Here is a 21301-nt window from a genome sequence, read left to right on the forward strand (position 1 = left end):
AGGGAGGTGTTGATTTGCTCCCAATAGTTTTGTGGAGGAATGTGCATCCCCTGAGGCATCTCAGGGATTTCATAGTGAGGAATTTCCTCATACTCTTGTTGAGGTCCATGATCTCTTGTTTGCTCCATCCTTTTCTTAGTGATGGGCTTATCCTCTTCAATGAGGATGTCTCCCTCTATGTCAATTCCAGTCGAATTACAGAGGTGGCATATGAGGTGAGGAAAGGCTAACCTTGCCCAAGTGGAGTACTTGTCAGCCACCTTGTAAAGTTCTTGAGGTATAATCTCATGAACTTCCATCTCCTCTCCAATCATGATACTATGGATCATGATGGCCCGGTCTATAGTAACTTTAGACCGGTTACTAGTAGGAATGATTGAGCGTTGAATGAACTCTAGCCATCCCCTAGCCACTGGTTTGAGGTCATGCCTTCTTAGTTGAACCGGCTTGCCTCTTGAGTCAATTTTCCATTGATCTCCTTCCTCACATATGTCTATGAGGACTTGGTCCAACCTTTTATCAAAGTTGACCCTTCTTGTGTAGGGGCATGCGTTCTCTTCCATCATTGGCAAGTTGAACGCCAGCCTTACATTTTCCGGACTGAAATCTAAGTATTTTTCCCGAACCATAGTAAGCCAATGCTTTGGATTCGGGTTCAGACTTTGATCATGGTTCCTAGTGATCCATGCATTTGCATAGAACTCTTGAACCATTAAGATCCTGACTTGTTGAATGGGGTTGGTGAGGACTTCCCAACCTCTTCTTCGGATCTCATGTCGGATCTCTGGATACTCATTCTTTTTCAGCTTGAAAGGAACCTCAGGAATCACTTTTTTCTTGGCCACAACTTCAAAGAAGTGGTCTTGATGGACCTTTGAGATGAATCTCTCCATCTCCCATGACTCAGAGGTGGAAGCAATTGCCTTCCCTTTCCTCTTTCTAGAGGTTTCTCTAGCCTTAGGTGCCATAAATGGTTATGGAAAAACAAAAAGCTATGCTTTTACCACACCAAACTTAAAATGTTTGCTCGTCCCCGAGCAAAAGAAGAAAGAAAGAAGAAGGAGAAGAAGAGAAATGGAGGAGAGGGAGAGAGAGGTTGTTTCGGCCAAGGGGGAGAAGAGAGGTTTGTGTTGTGTGAAAATGAAGAAAGAATGAGGGGTTTATATAGGAGTGGGGGAAGGGTTAAGGTTCGGCCATTAGGGTTGGGTTTGGGAGGGAAAATAGTTTGAATTTTGAAGGTAGGTGGGGTTTTTGGGGAAGAGAGGATGGATGTGAGTGGTGAAGAGGTGATGGAGAAGAGTGATTGAGTTGATTGGTGAATGGTATTTAGGGAAGAGAGTTATGAAAAGGTGTGAAGAAGAGAGATGAAAAAGTGGGGATCCTGTAGGGTCCACAGATCCTGAGGGGATCCTGTGGGGTCTACAGATCAAGTGGGGTCAAGGACTTAACATCCCTGCCCCAATTAGGCGTGTAAAATGCCCTTGCTGTGCAATCCTGGCATTTAACGCCAGACTGCTGCCTGTTTCTTGCGTTAAACGCCTAAATGCAGCTTGTTTCTGGCGTTTAACGCCAGGTAGATGCTTGGTTCTGGCGTTAAAAGCCAGCTTGGTGCTTGTTTCTGGCATTAAACGCCAGACAGATGCTTGTTTCTGGCGTTTAATGCCAGCATGCCTCTCCTCCAGGGTGTGTTATTTTTAATGCTGTTTTTCATTCTGTTTTTGATTTTTTTCAGTAGTTTTTGTGACTCCACATGATCATCAACCTAATAAAACACGAAATAACTATAGAAAATAAATAAATATAATTAGATAATATTGGGTTGCCTCCCAACAAGCGCTTCTTTAATGTCAATAGTTTGACAGTGAGTTCTTGGTGCGCAGAAATTGTGACGGTTCCATTCCTTGGTAACGGCACTGAAAACTTTATACGCACGTTCATAATCTTAATTCTTTGTCACAACTTCGCACAACTGACCAGCAAGTGTACTGGGTCGTCCAAGTAATAAACCTTACGTGAGTAAGGGTCGATCCCACGGAGATTGTCGGCTTGAAGCAAGCTATGGTCACCTTGTAAATCTCAGTCAGGCGGATTCAAATGGATATAGAGTTTTAATAATTAAAAGATAAATAAAACATAAACTAGGATAGAGATACTTATGTAATTCATTGGTGAGAATTTCAGATAAGCGTATAGAGATGCTTTCGTTCCTCTGAACCTCTGCTTTCCTACTGTCTTCATCCAACCATTCCTATTCCTTTCCATGGCAAGCTTTATGTAGGGCATCACCGTTGTCAATGGCTACATCCCATCCTCCATGTGAAAATGGTCCAATGCGCTGTCACTGCATGGCTAATCATCTGGCGGTTCTCGATCATACTGGAATAGGATTTACTATCCTTTTGCGTCTGTCACTACGCCCAACACTCGCGAGTTTGAAGCTCGTCACAGCCATCCCTTCCCAGATCCTACTCGGAATACCACCGACAAGGTTTAGACTTTTTGGATCTCAAGAATGGCCATCCATGGGTTCTAACTTATACCACGAAGATTCTAATATCTCAGACTCGGTCCTCTGTATTAGATATCTAAGAGATATTTATTCTAGCTTGTTTGCATGTAGAACGGAAGTGTTTGTCAGGCACGCGTTCATAGGTGAGAATGATGATGAGCGTCACATAATCATCACATTCATCATGTTCTTGGGTGCGAATGGATATCTTAGAGAAGGAATAAGCTTGAATTGAATAGAAAAACAGTAGTACTTTGTATTAATTCATGAGGAACAGCAGAGCTCCACACCTTAATCTATGGTGTGTAAAAACTCTATCGTTAAAAATACATAAGTGATAAGATCCAGGCATGGCCGAATGGCCTGCCCCCATGAAAGTCTAAGATCGCATAAAACTAATCAAAGATGTAAATACAATAGTAAAAAGTTCTATTTAGACTAAACTAGTTACTAGGGTTTACAGAGATAAGTAAATGATGCAAAAATCCACTTCTGGGGCCAACTTGGTGTGTGCTTGGGCTGAGCATTGAGCTTTAAACATGTAGAGGCTTCTCTTGGAGTTGAACGCCAGTTTGTAACCTGTTTCTAGCGTTTAACTCCACTTTGCAACCTGTTTCTGGCATTTAACTCCAGAATGCAGTATGGAACTGGCGTTCAACGCTAGTTTACGTCGTCTATCCTTAATCAAAGTATGGACTATTATATATTACTGGAAATCTCTGGATGTCTACTTTCCAACGCAATTCAGAACGCCTCATTTGGAGTTCTGTAGCTCCTGTAAATCTACTTTGTGTGCAGGGAGGTCAGAATCCAACAGCATCTGCAGTCCTTCTTCAACCTCTAAATCTGATTTTTGCTCAAGTCCCTCAATTTCAGCCTGAAAATACCTGAAATCACAGAAAAACACACAAACTCATAGTAAAGTCCAAAAATGTGAATTTTAATTAAAAACTAATAAAAATATACTAAAGACTAACTAAATCATACTGAAAACTATGTAAAAACAATGCCAAAAAGCGTATAAATTATCCGCTCATCACAACACCAAACTTAAATTATTGCTTGTCCACAAGCAACTGAAAATCAAATAAGATAAAAAGAAGAGAATATACTATAAATTCCAAAATATCAATGAAACTTAGCTCCAATCAGATGAGCGGGACTTGTAGCTTTTTGCTTCTTGAATAGTTTTGGCATCTCACTTTATCCATTCAAGTTCAGAATGATTGGCATCTATAGGAACTCAGAGTTTAGATAGTGTTATTGATTCTCCTAGTTCAGTATGTTGATTCTTGAACACAGCTACTTTCTGAGTCTTGGTCGTGGCCCTAAGCACTTTGTTTTCCAATATTACCACCGGATACATAAATGCCACAGACACATAACTAGGTGAACCTTTTCAGATTGTGACTCAGCTTTGCTAAAGTCCCCAATTAGAGGTGTCCAGGGTTATTAAGCACACTTTTCTTTTGCTTTGGACTTTGACTTTAACCGCTCAGTCTCAAGTTTTCACTTGACACCTTCACGCCACAAGCACATGGTTAGGGACAACTTGGTTTAGCCGCTTAGGCCAAGATTTTATTCCTTTAGGCCCTTCTATCCACTGATGCTCAAAGCCTTGGATCTTTTTTTTATTACCCTTGCCTTTTGGTTTTAAGGGCTATTGGCTTTTTCTGCTTGCTTTTTCTATTTCTATTTTTTTTTGCCATTTTTTTTCTCTTTTTTTTTCTGCAAGCTTTTGTATTCACTACTTTTTCTTGCTTCAAGAATTATTTTTATGATTTTTCAGATTATCAAATAACATTTCTCCTTTTCATCATTCTTTCAAGAGCCAACATATTTAACATTCATAAACAACAAATTCAAAAGACATATGCACTGTTCAAGCATACATTCAGAAAACAAAAAGTATTGCCACCACATCAAAATAATTAAACTAGTTTCAAGGATGAATTCGAAACCATGTACTTCTTGTTCTTTTGTAATTAAAACAGTTTTCATTTAAGAGAGGTGATGGATTCATATTCATAACTTTAAGGCAAAGACACTTAGACACTAATGATCGTGTAATAAGACACAAATATAAATAAACATAAAGCTCAAAAATCGAAAAACAGGAAAATAAATAAACAAGGAGATTAAGGAATGAGTCCACCTTAGTGAGGGTGGCGTCTTCCTCTTCTTGAAGAACCAATGGTGCTTTTGAGCTCCTCTATGTCTCTTCCTTGTCTTTCTTGCTCCTCCCTCATAGCTCTTTGATCTTCTCTAATTTCATGGAGGATGATGGAGTGCTCTTGGTGCTCCATCCTTAGTTGTCCCATGTTGGAACTTAATTCTCCTAGGGAAGTGTTGATTTGCTCCCAATAATTCTATGGAGGAAAGTGCATCCCCTGAGGCATCTTAGGGATTTCATGGTGAGGAATCTCCTCATGCTCATGTTGAGGTCCATGATCTCTTGTCTGCTCCATCCTTTTCTAAGTGATGGTCTTATCCTCTTCAATGAAAATATCTCCCTCTATGTCAATTCCAGCCGAATTGCAGAGGTGGCAAATGAGGTGAGGAAAGGCTAACCTTGCCCAAGTGGAGGACTTGTCAGCCACCTTGTAGAGTTCTTGAGGTATAATCTCATGAACTTCCACCTCTTCTCCAATCATGATACTATGGATCATGATAGCCCGGTCTATAGTAACTTCAGACCGGTTACTAGCAGGAATGATTGAGCGTTGAATGAACTCTAGCCATCCCCTAGCCACTGGTTTGAGGTCATGCCTTCTTAATTGAACCGGCTTGCCTCTTGAGTCAATTTTCCATTGAGCTGCTTCCTCACATATGTCTATGAGGACTTGGTCCAACCTTTGATTAAAGTTGACCCTTCTTGTGTAGGGGCGTGTGTTCTCTTCCATCATTGGCAAGTTGAACGCCAGCCTTACATTTTCTGAACTAAAATCTAAGTATTTCCCCCGAACCATGGTAAGCCAGTGCTTTGGATTCGCGTTCACACTTTGATCATGGTTCCTTGTGATCCATGCGTTTGCATAGAACTCTTGAACCATTAGGATCCCGACTTGTTGAATGGGGTTGGTGAGAACTTCCCAACCTCTTCTTCGGATCTCATGTCAGATCTCCGGATACTCATTCTTTTTGAGCTTGAAAAGAACCTCAGGCATCACTTTCTTCTTGGCCACAACTTCATAGAAGTGGTCTTAATAGACCTTTGAGTTGAATTTCTCTATCTCCTATGACTCAGAGGTGGAAGCAATTGCCTTCCCTTTCCTCTTTCTAGAGGTTTCTCTGGCCTTAGGTGCCATAAATGGTTATGGAAAAATAAAAAGCAATGCTTTTACCACACCAAACTTAAAATGTTTGCTCGTCCCCGAGCAAAAGAAGAAAGAAAGAAGTAGAAGAAGAAGAGAAATAGAGGGGAGGGGGAGAAAGGTGTTTTCGGCCAAGAGGTGAAGAAAGGGTTGTGTTGTGTGAAAATGAAGAAGGAATGAGGGGTTGATATAGGAGTGGTGGGAGGGTTAGGGTTCGGCTATTAGGGTTGGGTTTGGGAGGGAAATTATTTTGAATTTGAAGGTAGGTAGGGTTTTTGGGGAAGAGAGGATGGATGTGAGTGGTGAAGAGGTGATAAGGAAGAGTGATTGAGTTGATTGGTGAGGGGTATTTGGGGAAGAGAGTTATGAAAAGGTGTGAAGAGGAGAGAAGAAAGGTAAGTGGGGATCCTGTGGGGTCCACAAATCCTGAGGAGATCCTATGGGTCCACAGATCCAGTGGAGCCAAGGACTTAACATCCCTGGTCCAATTAGGCGTGTAAAACGCCCTTGCTGTGCAATTCTGGCATTTAACACCACTTCCATGCTTGTTTCTGGCGTTAAACGCCAGCTCCATGCTTGTACTAGTGTTAAACACCCAAATAGAGCTTGTTTCTGGCGTTTAACGCCAACTTTCCTCTGGGTGCAATCCTAGCGTTTAAACGCCAGACTGCAGCTTATTTCTGGCGTTTAACGCCAGTTTCCTGCTCTATTCTGGCATTAAACGCCAGCCAGATACTCCTTACTGGCGTTTAAATGCCAGTAAGCTCTTCCTCCAGGGTGTGCTATTTTCAATGCTGTTTTTCATTCTGTTTTTGATTTTTTAGTAGTTTTTGTGACTTCACATGATCATCAACCTAATAAAACACGAAATAATAAAGAGAAAATAAAATAAAATTGATTAAATAACGTTGGGTTGCCTCCCAACAAGCGCTTCTTTAATGTCAATAGCTTGACAGTTGATGGGATATTTTTGTTGAAGAAACGAATTTCTCCAAAACACCCAAATCTAACCGGCAAGTGCACCAGGTCGCATCAAGTAATAATAACTCACGGGAGTGAGGTCGATCCCACAAGGATTGAAGGATTGAGCAATTTTAGCTTAGTGGTTGATTTAGTCAAGCGAATCAAGATTTGGTTGAGAGATTTGTGATTTGCAGAATTAAAATTGCATAGAAAGTAAAGGAAATGGGTAAATTGCAAGAAATTAAAGAGAACTGGAATTTAAAGTGCTGAATCTTAAAGAGCAAGAAATTAAATGGCAGAAACATAGAACGCAAGAAATGTAAATTGCAGAATCTTAAAGTGCAAGAAATGTAAATGGCTTGAATTGTAAAGGGAATTGGGAATTGGATTTGCAGAAATTAAACAAGGAAACGTAAAATTGCAACAAGCAGGGAAGTAAAGAAGGACTTGAATTGAACCGGATCTTAAAACAGAAATGTAAATGAGCATGAAAACAGTAAACAGGGAATGGGAAATGGGAAATGGGAAATCCGGATCTCAGGACCCAAGAGACTAGAAAACCAAGTCTAGATCTCAATGCCTTCCTAGATCCAACAAGAACAATTGCAAAGGAAATGTAAATTGCAGAGAAAGTAGATGAAGAAGCAATTAACCGAAACTGAAATTCAATTAAGCAGAGAATTAAACAAGATCCCAAAGTGAGATTGAAATAGAAGTTCTTCAATTCTCCACCCAAGATCCGAAGCAAGAAAATTAAAGAGTGCTGGGTAAGAACAAGGAAGAAGAGAGATCAATTCTCCTCCCCAATTCTCTTGAATTAAAACAACAATGCTAGAATGTAAAAGTGAGCTCTCAGCAAACCGAAAAGAAAGCTATTCTGAAAAACTAAAAGGGAAGCTCCCTTAAAAACTTAAATCCTATGCTATTTATACACTTTCTTCAAATGGTCTTCAAGCCTTCAATTGGGCCTTTGCTCTTGATGGAATTGGGTTGATAGAGGCCTTGGTTGATTGCTCTTGGAGTTTGGAGAAGAACCGAATTGAACCGGGTTGGAATCATGAAAGCTTGAGTAAAAGTTGGAGTAAAAGTTGGAGGCTAACTTTTACTCCAACTTTTCACATCAGCTACCCTTCCTTGCTGATACCAATGTTGGGGCAAAAGTTAGGGGTCTAACTTTTGCTCCAACGTTGGCCTCCCCTTGCATACTCATGGCGCCAACGTTAGCCAAAAAGTTAGGGGCTAACGTTGGCGCAAACTTTTGCTCATCTAGGGAGAGTTTTTCATGCGCCAACGTTAGCCAAAAAGTTAGGGGCTAATGTTGGCGTAAACTTTTGCTCATCCAGGGAGTGTTTTTCATGCCAAAAGTTAGCCAAAAAGTTTGAGGCTAACTTTTGCTCCAGATTTTGCCCAAAAGTTAGCCAAAAAGTTTGAGGCTAACTTTTGGTCCAGCTTTTTGCTTCCTGGTTCATTTTCAATTAATCCAAAAGTTTGAGCTAAAGTTTGAGGCAAACTTTTGCTCAAACTTTTTGTCCTCTCTTCCTCCTAACCATTCCTTCTTGCTTCAACCTTTCTCCAAGCTTTCTTCACCTATCATTAATCAACCAAACACATCAAAGCTATGCTCAAAATCATGAGATATTCATTCTTTCATAATATGTGACAATTATAGCATAAAACCTCATGAAATAGCATGAATTCATACATGGTTGATTAAATCAAAGGAAGCATGAAAATCTACCCAATTGGCTTGCTTATGGCTCAAGAAAGTGCATAATTCAATTGAAAACAAAAGAAAAAGGCTAGTGAAACTAGGCTAAGATGTCTTATCATCACAATACCAAACTTAAAGCTTGCTTGTCCCCAAGCAAGAAATGATTTATTGAGAAGAAAGAATGAAATGGAAGAGGATGTTCATGCTAGTAGAGTGTTATTGGTAGTTCATGGGATTTTATGTGGATATGTACACACTCACCTCTTATTGACTCTTAAGCCTAAAAAGCCCCCTTCAAGCTTCAAGTAACATATTGCTATGACCTCTCATTATTCCTTTATCCTTGGCTATTATCTTGTTCATAAGCTTTATTTGAGTGTCATGCGTAGCAAGTTCATTTCCTTTTCTTTATACTTGACACATTATTCACTATAGACACTTGGCTCACATTCCTTCTTAGAACATTGATGCCCAGCACCTCTTTGGGCTACTAAATGCCTTGTAGTTAGGTTGCTCTTGATAGTGGACTTTCAGCTGATGATCCCGGGTTAGTTAACCCAAGCCACCGAGTGTTGATGCACTCCAAAGAACTTAGTAGTCCAAGCAGATCCTAATACAAAGACACCACAGGCATATATTCTAAGGTTCAAGCTATTGGTGTCCAGCTTTGTTTCTTTTTGTTTTCTTTTGTTCTGCCACTCTTTGGCTATTTCTTTTTCTCCCCTTTTTTTTCTTTCTTTTCATTTTTCTTTCTAACCAAGGATTTTTATTTGATTGAGATTCATAGACAGTAGGCCACTTTCTACTTAGAAGGAGACATCCTAGTTCTCTTATTCACTAAAAGTGAGCTATCATACAATCACACACACACCACCACTTACTTTTATTGTACTTCTATTTAACAGAGAACTATCTCACTTCACATTCAAACATTTCTTTTATTGAATTAAAGATGTAGGGGACAAAACATGCTTTTTGTTCAGTGAAAGTAAACACACATAGACTAGCTTACTTATTTTAAGAGTGATTCTACTTGTATTAGATGAACACTTTAACAAAACACAAGTCAAAACATTTTTCAACAGTAAGAGTTAAGTGTAAATACAACCTATTGGTTTGCAGTTCCTTTGTCCTTTCTTCTATTGTGCCCTTTTGAGTTATGATGCATAGTATCTTCAAATGGTGGTGAATTCCCTGCATAATTCTCAAAAGTTGCTTGCTTCTCAAGCCCTTAGATGACCAGTTAGTATGCATGAATTGAGTGTGGCTTGTGGATTTAATTTGGTGTGGGAACACCAAACTTGAGTTCTTGCCACTTCTCTGGATACAGCAGGTTAACTCTAGGCAAAATCTTGTGTCCTTGCTAAAGGTTATGAAGTTAAGACTAAAAGGCAGTTAAGTGGTTGAATAATCTGTTCGATTGCTTGGAACTAGCAATGTGCAGGAAGTTAGAATGTGCTTTTGAATGAGGTTTTGGTGGAACACCAAACTTAGAATCCTCCATTCTTCCTTAAGTTGTTTTTGGTGTGCAACACCAAACTTAGCTCCTTGCAATACATGTCAATTATTCAACATTTTTATTGAAAAAGCTATGAAAAGAAAACTACCTCAGGTTGGGGTGCCTCCCAACAAGCGCTCTTTTATTGTCACTAGCTTGACATTGGAGCTTTCTTTTATGGTGGTTGAGGGTTGTAGTGCCTCAACTTGTCTCCCCTGACTGTGATCCTCCTCTTTGTTCTCTGGTGTTCAATTTCAGCATGTTCCAACGAGAGTATGTTGCTGACATTGTAATAGTCATCAGTCTGTCGGCTTGCTCCCAGTTGTTGATATATCAATTGCACTTTGTCACCTTTGGAAAGCCCCTCTGTTGGAATCTTCCTGTTCTTCCAACCCCTTTTTGTTTTGTTTCTGCATTTCATCCTTTCTTTCGTTGACCTTTCTTTTCTGGCCGTAGGCTCACCTTGGGGATCTTTCATCCTTTCAGTGGCTAATACTCCCATATTCTCTTGGACTTCTTCATTAGTTTGCACAATCTTTTGCCTTGGGATGTTGTTGTGAATCGCCTTGTTGCTTTCTTCCTTTAACTGAGATTCTTCCTTGTCAAGTTCCATATAGTTTTTATTCTCATTACCAAACTGTGCTTCTGGTAACACCTTCAGAGTGACACTCTTATCATGCATTCTAAGAGTTAATTCTCCTTCCTCTATGTCTATGATAGCTCTAGCAGTGGCCAAGAATGGCCTTCCCAGAATAATAGAGTCACCATCATCCCCTTCTGAATCTAGAACCACAAAATCTGCAGGGTATATGAAATTGTCCACCTTGACCAGCAGGTTTTCAATCATACCCCTGGGGTATACTGTTGACTTATCTACTAGCTCTAGAGATATCTGTACTGGTTTAACTTCCTCTATATGCAGCTTTTTTACCAAGGAGGATGATATTAAGTTGATACTTGCTCCTAGATCGCACATTGATTTAGTGATGGTTAATTCCCCAATGGTGCAAGGTAGCAAAAAGCTCCCTGGATCTTCAAGCTTAGGGGGAAGCCCTTTTTGAATCAAAGCCCTGCATTCCTCAGTGAGCAGTATGGTTTCCTTCTCATCCCAACTTCTTTTCTTGTTGATAAGCTCCTTCAAAAACTTGGCATACAGAGGCATTTGCTCAAGTGCTTCAGCAAAAGGAATATTGATTTCCAGCTTTTTGAAAGTCTCAAGGAACTTGTGAAAATGCTGGTCCTTGGTTTCTTTGTTGAACCTCTGGGGATATGGCAGTGGAGGTGTGATGCTCTTTCCTATTTGCTACTGTCCCTGAGTCACTTCTGTTGAACCGTGTGGCTGGTTGTCCTTCTCTTTGAGTTTCTCAGTGCTCTTGTTTGGCATTACAACTTGATTCTTGGCTTCATCTTCCTTTGTTTGCTCTTCATCTTCTATTGCACTTTTGCTGCTCTCTGCTTGCTTCTTTGTAGTGTCATTATTGCTCATCAATGTTCTCCCACTCCTTAATTGTATCGCCTTGCATTCTTCCTTAGGATTTGGAATTGTGTCACTCGGCAGAGAGCTTGAGGGTCTCTCAAGAGAAATCTGCTTGGAGATTTGCCCCATCTGTCTCTCTAGGCTCTTCAGGGATGCTTCATGATTCTTGGTTGTCATTTCCTGGTGTTTCAACATTTTGTCTATCACGGCCTCCAAGTTAGTGATTCTTTGGGCTTCAGGTGATACTTGAGGTGGGTTATGAGATGTGGGTGGTGGATGGTAGGCATTTTGGTTGGGGTTGGGGTAGTTGTTTTGAAGTTTTCTGTAGGGGTTTTGGTTAGTTTGCTGCTGGTTGTGGTTTTGGTTGCTTCTTGGGTTGTTTTGGTTTGAGTTCCTCTGCCATGGTTGTTGGTTTTTTGTATGATTATCTCCCCATCTGAGGTTTGGGTGGTTCTTCCAGGATGGATTGTATGTATCACCATACACTTCATTTGGTCCTTGGTTGTGCATATACTGTACTTGCTCTTATTGTTGTTCTTCTTGAGTTTCTTCATTCTGTCCCCATGTGGTTGATGGTTGGCTAGTGTTAACTGCTGCAACTTGGAGACTATCAATCCTCTTGGCCATTTGCTCAAATTGTTGTTGAATTTGCTACTGCATCATCTTATTTTGAGCCAAGATTGAGTCCACTCCTTCTAGCTCCATTACTCCTCTTCTTTGTGATGGTTGGCGGTTTCTTTGATGAGCAAAGAAATATTGGTTGTTAGCCACCATATCAATGAGATTTTGAGCTTCCTCTGCAGTTTTCATGAGTTGCAAGGAATCTCCAGCTGAATGATCCAAAGCTTCTTGAGATTTCAATGTTAAGCCCTCATAGAAATTCTGCAGCTTATCCCACTCAGTGAACATTTCAGGAGGACATTTCCTGATTAGAGCCTTATATCTCTCCTATGCCTCATGGATGGGTTCAGCCTTCATTTGTGTAAATGTTTGTACCTCAGTCTTCAACCTTATGATCCTTTGAGGTGGGTAAAATTTGGCAAGGAACTTGGTTACCAAATCATCCCAATTGTTGATGCTGTCTCTTGGAAAGGATTCCAACCATTGAGTGGCCTTGTCTCTGAGAGAAAATGGGAATAGCAATAGCTTGTAGCTGTCAGGAGGCACACCATTAGTTTTAACAGTGTTACAAATCCTCAAGAAGGTGGATAAGTGTTGGTTCGGATCTTCAAGTGGTCCTCCACCAAAAGAGCAATTGTTTTGAACCAAAGTGATGAGTTGTGGCTTTAGTTCAAAATTGTTTGCATTGACATTTGGAGTTAAGATGCTACTTCCACAATGTTTAGGATTTGCAAAAGTATAGGAAGCTAAAACTCTCCTCTGTGGTGGATTGTTATTGTTGTTGTCTGCTCCACCTGGTGGATTGGTTGAATGTTCCTCCATATCTTGGAGTTCTTCTTCTGATTCCTCTTCTCCAACAATATTTTTCCCTCTTTCAGCTCTTCTTAACCTTCTAAGAATTCTTTCATCTTGTTCATGAAAGATGGGTGTATTTCTTCTTGTACCTGACATACAAGCAGAACATAAGAAACACACAAACCATTGACACTTCAATCTATTGCTAGAATGAAGTTTTAGTTAGCTTAAGCAAAAATTCAAACAGTTAGTGGGTTAATTGAAAATTAAAGTAACAGAAAATAAAAATGCCAAATCTAGATTACCACCTCACTTAATCATTGTCAATCTAATCAATCCCCGACAACGGCGCCAAAAACTTGATGGGATATTTTTGTTGAAGAAACGAATTTCTCCAAAACACCCAAATCTAACCGGCAAGTGCACCGGGTCGCATCAAGTAATAATAACTCACGGGAGTGAGGTCGATCCCACAGGGAATGAAGGATTGAGCAATTTTAGCTTAGTGGTTGATTTAGTCAAGCGAATCAAGATTTGGTTGAGAGATTTGTGATTTGCAGAATTGAAATTGCACAGAAAGTAAAGGAAATGGGTAAATTGCATGAAATTAAAGAGAACTGGAATTTAAAGTGCTGAATCTTAAAGAGCAAGGAATTAAATGGCAGAAACTTAGAACGCAATAAATGTAAATTGTAGAATCTTAAAGTGCAAGAAATGTAAATGGCTTGAATTGTAAAGGGAATTGGGAATTGGATTTGCAGAAATTAAACAAGGAAACGTTAAATTGCAACAAGCAGAGAAGTAAAGAAGGACTTGAATTGAACCGGATCTTAAAACAGAAATGTAAATGAGCATGAAAACAATAAACAGGGAATGGGAAATGGGAAATCCGGATCTCAGGACCCAAGAGATTAGAAAACCAAGTCTAGATCTCAATGCCTTCCTAGATCCAACAAGAACAATTGCAAAGGAAATGTAAATTGCAGAGAAAGTAGATGAAGAAGCAATTAACCGAAACTGAAATTCAATTAAGCAGAGAATTAAACAATATCCTAAAGTGAGATTGAAACAGAAGTTCTTCAATTCTCCACCCAAGATCCGAAGCAAGAAAATTAAAGAGTGCTGGGTAAGAACAAGGAAGAAGAGAGATCAATTCTCCTCCTCAATTCTCTTGAATTAAAACAACAATGCTAGAATGTAAAAGTGAGCTCTCAGCAAACCGAAAAGAAAGCTATTCTGAAAAACTAAAAGGGAAGCTCCCTTAAAAACTTAAATCCTATGCTATTTATACACTTTCTTCAAATGGTCTTCAAGCCTTCAATTGGGCCTTTGCTCTTGATGGAATTGGGTTGATAGAGGCCTTGGTTGATTGCTCTTGGAGTTTGGAGAAGAACCGAATTGAACCGGGTTGGAATCATGAAAGCTTGAGTAAAAGTTGGAGTAAAAGTTGGAGGCTAACTTTTACTCCAACTTTTCACATCAGCCACCCTTCCTTGCTGATACCAACGTTGGGGCAAAAGTTAGGGGTCTAACTTTTGCTCCAACGTTGGCCTCCCCTTGCATACTCATGGCGCCAACGTTAGCCAAAAAGTTAGGGGCTAACGTTGGCGCAAACTTTTGCTCATCCAGGGAGAGTTTTTTATGCGCCAACGTTAGCCAAAAAGTTAGGGGCTAACGTTGGCGTAAACTTTTGCTCATCCAGGGAGTGTTTTTCATGCCAAAAGTTAGCCAAAAAGTTTGAGGCTAACTTTTGCTCCAGCTTTTGCCCAAAAGTTAGCCAAAAAGTTTGAGTCTAACTTTTGGTCCAGCTTTTTGCTTCCTGGTTCATTTTCAATTAATCCAAAAGTTTGAGCTAAAGTTTGAGGCAAACTTTTGCTCAAACTTTTTGTCCTCTCTTCCTCCTAACCATTCCTTCTTGCTTCAACCTTTCTCCAAGCTTTCTTCACCTATCATTAATCAACCAAACACATCAAAGCTATGCTCAAAATCATGAGATATTCATTCTTTCATAATATATGACAATTATAGCATAAAACCTCATGAAATAGCATGAATTCATACATGGTTGATTAAATCAAAGGAAGCATGAAAATATACCCAATTGGCTTGCTTATGGCTCAAGAAAGTGCATAATTCAATTGAAAACAAAAGAAAAAGGTTAGTGAAACTAGGCTAAGATGACTTGTCATCAACAGTGAGCTCTCATGGAGCCTCACAGATGTTCAGAGCATTGTTGAGACTTCCCAACACCAAACTTAGAGTTTGGATATGGGAGTTCAACACCAAACTTAGAGTTTGGTTGTGGCCTCCCAACACCAAACTTAGAGTTTGACTGTGGGGGCTTTGGTTGACTCTGTAGTGAGAGAAGCTTTTTATGCTTCCTCTCCATGGTTACAGAAGGAGATCCTTGAGTTTTAAACACAAGGTTGTCCTCATTCAGTTGAAGGATCAATTCTTCTCTGTCCACATCAATCACAGCTTTTGCTATAGCTAGGAAGGGTTTTCCAAGGATGATGGATTCATCCTCTACTAGTCCATAAGCCTGTTTTCTTGAGTTGTCTGCAATCTCTAATGAGATTCTGGCAGCTTGCACCTCAAAGATTCCTAGTTTCTCCATTACAGAGAGTGGCATGAGGTTTATCCCTGACCCAAGGTCACATAGAGCCTTCTCAAAGGTCATGGTGCCTGTGGTACAAGGTATTAAGAACTTTCCAGGATCCTATTTCTTCTGAGGCAATGTCAGTTGATCCAGATCACTCAGTTCATTGATGAGCAAGGGAGGTTCATCTTCCCAAGTCTCATTACCAAATAACTTGGCATTCAGCTTCATGATTGCACCAAGGTACTTGGCAACTTGCTCTTCAGTAATATCCTCATTTTCTTCAGAAGAAGAATACTCATCAGAGCTCATGAAGGGTAAAAGGAGGTTCAATGGAATCTCTATGGTTTCTAGATGACCATCAGATTCCTTTGATTCCTCAGAGGGAAACTCCCTATTGGTCACTGGACGTCCCAGGAGGTCTTCCTCACTGGGATTCACGTCCTCTCCCTCCCTTGTAGGTTCAGCCATGATGGTTAAATCAATGGCCTTGCACTCTCTTTTTGGATTCTCTTCTGTATTGCTTAGGAGAGTACTAGGAGGAGTTTCAGTGACTCTTTTACTCAACTGGCCCACTTGTGCCTCCAAATTTCTGATGGAGGACCTTGTTTCATTCATGAAACTTAAAGTCGCCTTAGATAGATCAGAGACTATATTTGCTAAGCTAGATGGATTCTGCTCAGAATTCTCTCTCTGTTGCTGAGTGGATGATGGAAAAGGCTTGCTATTGCTAAACTTGTTTCTTCCACCATTATTAAAGCCTTGTTGAGGCTTTTGTTGATCATTCCATGAAAAATTTGGATGATTTCTCTATGAGGGATTATAGGTGTTTCCATAGGGTTCACCCATGTAATTCACCTCTGCTATTGCAGGGTTCTCAGGATCATAGGCTTCTTCTTCAGAAGATGCCTCTTTAGTACTGTTGGATGATTCCTTCAATCCATTCAGACTCTGAGAGATCATATTGACTTGCTGAGTCAATATTTTATTCTGAGCCAATATGGCATTTAGCGTATCAATTTCAAGAACTTCCTTCCTCATAGGCGTCCCATTACTCACAGGATTCCTTTCAGAAGTGTACATGAACTGGTTATTTGCAACCATGTCAATGAGTTCTTGAGCTTCTGCAGGCGTTTTCTTAAGGTGAATGGATCCACCTGCAGAGTGGTCCAATGACATCTTTAATAGCTCAGACAGACCATCATAGAATATATCCAGGATGGTCCATTCTGAAAGCATATCAGAAGGACACTTTTTGGTCAGTTCCTTGTATCTCTCCCAAGCTTCATAGAGGGACTCACCTTCCTTTTGTTTGAAGGTTTAAACATCCACTCTAAGCTTGCTAAGCTTTTAAGGAGGAAAGAACTTGGCTAAGAAAGCCGTGACCAGCTTATCCCAAGAGTTCAGGCTATCTTTAGGTTGAGAGTACAACCATACTCTAGCTTTGTCTCTTACAGCAAACGGGAAAAGCATAAGCCTGTAGACCTCGGGATCAACCCCATTGGTCTTAACAGTATCACAGATCTGCAAGAATTCAATTAAGAACTAAAAAGGATCTTCGGATGGAAGTCCATGAAACTTGCAGTTCTGTTGCATCAGAGAAACTAATTGAGGTTTAAGCTCAAAGTTGTTTGCTCCAATTGTAGGGATTGAGATGCCTCTTCCATGTAAATTGGAATTAGCTGCAGTAAAGTCACCAAGCATCTTCGTTGCATTGTTATTATTTTCGGCCATGTCTCCTTCTTTTTCGAAATTTTCTGTCAGATTTTCTCCAGAGAGTTATGTTTTAGCTTCCCTTCGCTTCCTCTTCATAGTCCTTTCAGGTTCAGGATCAGCCTCAACAAGAATGTTCTTATCCTTGTTCCTGCTCATATGAAAAAGAAGAAAACAGAAAAGAAAATATGGAATCCTCTATGTCACAGTATAGAGATTCCTTATGCAAGTATAAGAAGAGAAGAATGTAAGAAGGAGGAGAGAAAAAATTCGAACACAAAGAGGGGGATGGGGTTCAAATTTTTGGATGGAGGAGAAGTGTTAGTACATGAATAAATAAATAAAAGGAGGTGAGGAAGAGAAGAATTCGAAAATTTAAATAAAATAAAATAAAAATATTTTAAAATTTGAGTTAAAATTCAAAAACTAAAATTGAAATCAAATTAAATTGAAATTAAAACAATTAGTTAATTAAAAAGGAAATTTGAAAAAGAGGGAAGGGATTTTCGAAAATTAGAGAGAGAGAATTAGTTAGGTAGTTTTGAAAAAGATAAGAATCAATCAAAGAGATATGTGGTTAATTGAAAAAGATTTGAAAATCAAATTTGAAAAGATAAGAAGTTAGAAAAGATTTTGAAATTGATTTTGAAAAAGATGTGATTGAAATTTATTTTGAAAAAGATTTGAAAAAGAAATTTAAAAATATTTGATTTTGAAAATTAAAGTTGATTACTTCACTAACAAGAAACAAAAAGATTTTATTTTAAAATTTAAAGATTGAACTTTCTTATTAGGCAAGTAACAAACTTAATATTTTTGAATCAATCACATTAATTGTTAGCATTGAATTCGAAAACATGGAATAAAAATAAGAAAAAGATTTTGAAAATTAATTTGAAATATTCGAAAATATGAAAGAAAAATTGAAAAAGATTTGATTTTTTGAAAAAGATTTGAAAAAGATAGAGTTTTTAAAATGTAAATTTGATTTGACTCATAAGAAACAACTAATTTTGAAAAATTTTTAAAAAAGTCAACCCAAATTTTCAAAATTTTATGATAGAATAAGGGAAAGATATTTTTTTTGACTTTTTTGAATTTTTAATGATGAAAGAGAAAAACATCAAAAAGACTCAATGCATGAAAATTTTGGATCAAAACATGTGATGCATGCAAGAACACTATGAATGTCAAGATGAACACCAAGAACACTTTGAAGATCAAGATGAACATCAAGACTTATTTTTGAAAATTTTTTTAGAAAAGAAAAACATGCAAGACACCAAACTTAGAGATTTTTCATGTTAGACACTATGAATGCAAAACTGCATATGAAAAACAACAAAAGACACAAAACAAGAAAATATGAAGATCAAACAAGAAGACTGGCCAAGAACAACTTGAAGATCTTGAAGAATGCAATGCATGAAATTTTCGAAAAAAATTTTTAGAAAATTAAAAAGATGCAATTGACACCAAACTTAAAACTTGACTCTAGACTTAAACAAGAAACATAAAATTTTTGGTTTTTATAATTTCATAAGATTTTTTTTTGGTTTTTTTTTTTTGGTTTTTCGAATATTATTTTGGGAAAAATGAAAAAGAAGAAAAATTTTTTGTATTTTTCGAAAATAAGAAATAAAAGCTTAAAATTAAAATAAAATTACCTAATCTGAGCAACAAGATGAACCGTCAGTTGTCCAAACTCGAACAATCCCCGGCAACGGCGCCAAAAACTTGGTATGCGAAATCGTGATCTTCAACAATGGCGCCAATGGCTTGGTGCTCTCAAACGTGAATCACACTTTGTCACAACTTCGCACAACTAACCAGCAAGTGCACTGGGTCGTCCAAGTAATAAACCTTACGTGAGTAAGGGTCGATCCCACGGAGATTGTCGGCTTGAAGCAAGCTATGGTCACCTTGTAAATCTCAGTCAGGCGGATTCAAAAGGTTATAGAGTTTTGATAATTAAAAGATAAATGAAACATAAACTAGGATAGAGATACTTATGTAATTCATTGGTGAGAATTTCAGATAAACGTATAGAGATGCCTTTCGATCCTCTGAACCTCTGCTTTCCTGCTGTCTTCATCCAATCATTCCTACTCCCTTCCATGGCAAGCTTTATGTAGGGCATCACCGTTGTCAATGGCTACATCCCATCCTCTCTGTGAAAATGGTCCAATGTGCTGTCACTGCATGGCTAATCATCTGTCGGTTCTCGATCATACTGGAATAGGATTTACTATCCTTTTGCTCTGTCACTACGCCCAGCACTTGCGAGTTTGAAGCTCGTCATAGCCATCCCTTTCCAGATCCTACTCGGAATACCACAGACAATGTTTAGACTTTCCAGATCTCAAGAATGGCCGTCCATGGGTTCTAACTTATACCACGAAGATTCTAATATCTCGGACTCGGTCCTCTGTATTAGATATCTAAGAGATACTCATTCTAGCTTGTTTGCATGTAGAACGGAAGTGTTTTTCAGGCACGCGTTCATAGGTGAGAATGATGATGAGCGTCACATAATCATCACATTCATCATGTTCTTGGGTGCAAATGGATATCTTAGAGAAGGAATAAGCTTGAATTGAATAGAAAAACAATAGTACTTTGTATTAATTAATGAGGAACAGCAAAGCTCCACACCTTAATCTATGGAGTGTAGAAACTCTACCGTTGAAAATACATAAGTGATAAGGTCCAGGCATGGCCGAATGGCCAGCCCCCTAAACGTGATCAAAAGATGAAACTAAATATATTCCAAAGATTCCTCCTAAATACAATAGTAAAAAGTCCTATTTATGCTAAACTAGTTACTAGGGTTTACAGAAATGAGTAAATGATGCAGAAATTCACTTCCGGGGCCCACTTGGTGTGTGCTTGGGCTGAGCATTGGGCTTTACACGTGTAGAGGCTTCTCTTGGAGTTGAACGCCAGTTTGTAACCTGTTTCTGGCGTTTAACTCCACTTTGCAACCTGTTTCTGGCGTTTAACTCTAGAATGCAGCATGGAACTCGCGTTGAACGCTAGTTTGCGTCATGTAAACTCGGGCAAAGTATGAACTATTATATATTGCTGGAAAGCTCTGGATGTCTACCTTCCAACGCAATTAAGAGCGCGCCATTTAGAGTTCTGTAGCTCTAGAAACTCTACTTTGAGGGCAGGGAGGTCAGAATCCAACAGCATCTGTAGTCCTTCTTCAACCTCTGAATCTGATTTTTGCTCAAGTCCCTCAATTTCAGCCAGAAAATACCTGAAATCACAGAAAAATACACAAACTCATAGTAAAGTCCAGAAATGTGATTTTTATTTAAAAACTAATAAAAATATACTAAAAACTAACTAAATTATACTAAAAGCTATGTAAAAACAATGCCAAAAAGCGTATAAATTATCTGCTCATCAGTGGTCTATAGTTATGATAGGAATTCTTAATTCCTAATCCTTGCCAAGAGTTCCTTTTTGCCACTTGAATTCCATTGTTTGATTACTTGCTTTGAGTTTTAATACCCTTGCATGCTTGATTACTTTTTTGCATTTTTAATCTTCTTGCCAAATGCTACCTCAATTCCAACACCCTCATAGCCAATAATTTAACACTTAATTACAATTCCTAGGGAGACAACCCGGGGGTTTAAGTAATCTCGGTTATTTTATTTGAATTGTGATAATTCTGTATTTAAACTTTGATTCAGGGTTTCTTGTCAGTCTAGACTATACTTGCAACGTAATTCTAGATCGGCATAAATCCAACATATCACGAACCCTGGACAATTACATACATACATACATACATACATACATACATACATACATACATATATATATATATATATATATATATATATATATATATATATATATAATCATTCATTTATCGTCTCATTAGGGAATCCGGGGAGTTAAAGTACCCGGTCACATCTTGCGACGGAGGGTTAATAGAGTATCGAGTCTCAAATTGGAACAAGTGGTGGAAAGCCACTACATCTACCTAAGGAAACTCGTGTATCAAATAATATAATGCACATGCCATTTAGATCTTTAGATTATAATTCATTAATATCATAATCACCATCAATCACGTATCGATCT

The 21301-nt window shown here is 38.7% G+C and overlaps 1 non-coding gene across 1 annotated transcript; it reads left to right on the top strand.

The window, feature by feature from the left end:
- Positions 1-16720: 16720 nt before the first annotated feature.
- LOC148568079 (small nucleolar RNA R71) lies at positions 16721-16828 on the top strand. The gene has a single exon (XR_015882870.1). It is a non-coding gene; the product is annotated as a small nucleolar RNA R71 (small nucleolar RNA).
- The last annotated feature ends 4473 nt before the right edge of the window (positions 16829-21301 follow it).

This window comes from Arachis ipaensis, chromosome B4 (genome assembly GCF_059453495.1).
Source record: "Arachis ipaensis isolate K30076 ecotype BB chromosome B4, ASM5945349v1, whole genome shotgun sequence".
In the NCBI taxonomy this organism is placed as follows: Eukaryota; Viridiplantae; Streptophyta; class Magnoliopsida; order Fabales; family Fabaceae; genus Arachis; species Arachis ipaensis.